At 45.8% G+C, this 3570-nt stretch overlaps 1 non-coding gene across 1 annotated transcript; it reads right to left on the reverse strand.

Moving 5' to 3' along the window:
• Positions 1–2843: 2843 nt before the first annotated feature.
• Positions 2844–2981, reverse strand: LOC114811830. The gene has a single exon (XR_003759526.1). It is a non-coding gene; the product is annotated as a small nucleolar RNA SNORA7 (small nucleolar RNA).
• Between the last annotated feature and the right edge of the window lie 589 nt (positions 2982–3570).

Here is a 3570-nt window from a genome sequence, read left to right on the forward strand (position 1 = left end):
TGAATCTAGAAATTCCGTGCATGTTTACAAGCTCCTTTGGTCTGGGAAAACTTGCAGATATGAATGGGCTAGTCCTTGTAATTACAAGAGAATTGAGCTCACCACATGATTGTCCATTTTGGTGGAGAAACCACCTCCCGTGACCCCTTGATCCCATGACCCTGTGACCTTTAAGACCTCTCGACAGCTATAACGTGGTTTAAGAAGGAGGCAAAATTCAATCTCCCGGCAAACCAAAAGCAGACTGGGAACGGGTGACAGTTATTGAGATCCCAGGTATGAGCAAAGGTGTCTTTTCATTTAAACCGGGTAAAGCGTTTCTAGGGAAACGGGAAGGACATTAAAAAAAAGAAGAAATGTATTTTTATCTTCACAGTGTTCTTTTTGCCTGCAACTGAATATGCCCAGAGCATTGAGCAATGAATAAATAGAGACTTTAAATGATGGATGGGGTAAAGATCTCCATCAAGAACATAGACCTGATGAACCAGTATTTTCACGGAAGCAAATATAAACGGAGTAACCCAAGCAAATCAACTGTGGAGTTTTTCCCATCCTTTTGAACCAGAGCCCCTTAGCCATGAACGGTTTCTTTTCAGATATCAAAACCAATCTATCAATCAATCATATTTACTGAGCTCTTACTTTGTACAGAACACCTGTAATAAGTGCTTGGGGGAGTACAAAATGACAAGGAAGCCTCCGGGGAGATTCTAGAACACACACCGAAAATTTTCCCAAAGCACATCGACTGCAGCTTTCCCTCAATAATGATAATCGTGGTATTTGTTAAGTACTTACTATGTGCCAAGCACTTTACTAAGTTCTGGGTTAGGCGCAAGATAATAATCCAGTTGGACACAGTCCCCACCCCACATGGGGTTCACAGTCTAAGTAGGAGGAAGAACTGGCATTGAATCCCCATTTTACAAATGAGGAAACTGAGACACAGAGAAGTGAAATAATGATGTTGGTATTTGTTAAGCGCTTACTATGTGCAGAGCACTGTTCTAAGCCCTGGGGTAGATACAGGGTAATCAGGTTGTCCTACGTGAGGCTCACGGTTAATCCCCATTTTACAGATGAGGTAACTGAGGCACAGAGAAGCTAAGTGACTTGCCCACGGTCACACAGCTGACAAGTTTGACTTGCCCAGGATCATTCAGCAGGCAGCTGGAAGAGCCGGGTTTGGAACCCAGGGCCTCTGTCTCCCAGGCCTCTGCTCTTTTCATAATAATAATAATGATGATGGTATTTGTTAAGCGCTTACTACGTGCCAAGCACTGTTCTAAGCACTGAGGTAAATATAAGGTAATCAGGTTGTCCTACGCGGGGCTCGCAGTTTACAGATGAGGTAACGGAGGCATAGAGAAGTGAAGTGACTTGCCCAGAGTCACACAGCTGACAAGTGGTGGAGCTGGGATTAGAACCCATGACCTCTGACTCCTAAGCCCGGACTCTACCCACTAAGCCACGCTGCTTCCACCGTTTCTGACAGCGGTGTCTTTTAAGGTTTCAGTCTGAAAAAATCTTCAGAGCAAGAAACATCAGGCGGTGATCAAACAAGGACTCTTCCTCAGAAAGGGGGAGGAAATGAAGGAGGAATACAGAAGGAAAAGACAGAAGGGCAATCTTGAGGGTGAGTTGAGGGAACCACGGAGGAAGAGGAAGGAACTCTATTCATAGTTGACACCTTTCAGTGGAGCTGGCTTTGCATTTTGCACTTCCTTTTTGTGTTTTTTGTTTTCCCTCTTAGGGGTATGGGCAGTGGAGTCAGTAGGGTCAGTAACCCCATTTTTATTTTTATTTTTTGATGATGGTTTCTGCCTCCTCACCTCAGCCTCACACAGATCTATGTGTTTTTCTCATGAATAACCAGAATGTCCAGGGCCTCTCCCCATCTACCACATTGATTGCTAGGGCTTTTTGCTACTCCAACGTGCAGCTGTTTTGTGGCCAGTTTACCAAGAACTTCCAGATCTACTAAGAACTGCACCAGGCTTAAGGTACTGTCACCCACTCTCACCCTAGAAATAGCTGTTAATGAAACCAGCTAAATACTGAAGGCAGGAATTAGGAGAGAGAATCAAATGGCCAAGAAGCAGCCTGACCTAGTGGCAAGAGAGCGAGGCTGGGAGTCAGGACACCTGAGTTCGAATTTGGGACCTTTCACTTGCCTGTAAGTCACTTAACTTTTCCGGGCTTCTTTTTCCTCATCTGTAGAATGGGGATTAAAGATCTGTTCTCCCTCCCGCTTAGACTGAGAGCCCCATGTTGGACAGGGGCTGCGTGTCTGATTTGATTAATAGTTGGGGTATTTGTTAAGCGGTTACTACGTGTCAAGCACTGTCCTAAGTATTGGGATCTTGTCTTATGCTGCCGAGGCTTCCCCGACCCATAGCGACTCCATGGACACATCAGTAAACCCCACTCTCGGAAGCAGCGTGGCTCAGTGGAAAAGAGCCTGGGCTTCGGAGTCAGAGGTCATGAGTTCGACGCCCGGCTCTGCCACTTGTCAGCTGTGTGACTGTGGGCAGGTCACTTCACTTCTCTGTGCCTCAGTTACCTCATCTGTAAAATGGGGATTAACTGTGAGCCTCACGTGGGGCGACCTGATTACCCTGTATCTCCCCCAGCGCTTAGAACAGTGCTCTGCACATAGTAAGCGCTTAACAAACAAATACCAACACTCTCCATCTGCAATAGTTCTCATAGAGTATCCATAGAGTTTTCTTGTTAAAAATACAGAAGTGGTTAACCAGTGCCTTTTTCCGCACAGTAAACCTGAGACTCCACCCTTGACTCTCTCTCATGCCACTGTTGCCCAGCACAGGTGAGTTTTGACTTATAGCAGATTGCTTTCCACTCCTTAGCCACTGGCCAAGCTAGGAATGGAATGGGTATGCCTCTGCTTGACTCTCCCTCCTGCAGTCAAGACCCGTAGAATACTGGAAACTCTCCAGGTGTGATCCTGAGAGGGGGAGTGCTGGAATAGCTACGGGTTAATCAGGTCCCACATGAGGAGAATAAGCACTGAATCCCCGTTTTGCAGATGAGGGACCTGAGACACCAAGAATTTAAATGACTTGCCCCAGGTGACACAGAAGAGTCAGGATTAGAACCCAGGTCCTCGGACTCCCAGGCCCGAACTCTTTCTACTAGGCCACGATTGGACTGTATTGACCCCAGAGCCTGGCACAGAGTAAGAGTTCAGCAGATACTGCAATTATCATTCCTAGAAGTAGAGAGAATGGAGGTCAACCTGGATTTGAGGAATATTCTGAGTCAGCACGATTCTATAACTTCACTCGCTACACAACCAATATGGCTAAAAAAAAAAAATACCCTATTTAGAATCATGCGAATAATAGATTTTACATCAGTGATATAATGAATCCTTCTAACTGGCAAGAAAACCTTGGAGAACAAGCAGCCTTGTGGATTATTTAACCACCCATCCTTTTTATGGAAAGAACCTAGAGGGTATCCGTAGAGGGGCCATCCGGAGCAAGCAGAACTACGCATCTCTGCGTCCTGGAAGATGTCATTCTACTTCTCCATTCAGTTCAG

This window comes from Ornithorhynchus anatinus, chromosome 4 (genome assembly GCF_004115215.2).
Source record: "Ornithorhynchus anatinus isolate Pmale09 chromosome 4, mOrnAna1.pri.v4, whole genome shotgun sequence".
NCBI lineage: Eukaryota > Metazoa > Chordata > Mammalia > Monotremata > Ornithorhynchidae > Ornithorhynchus > Ornithorhynchus anatinus.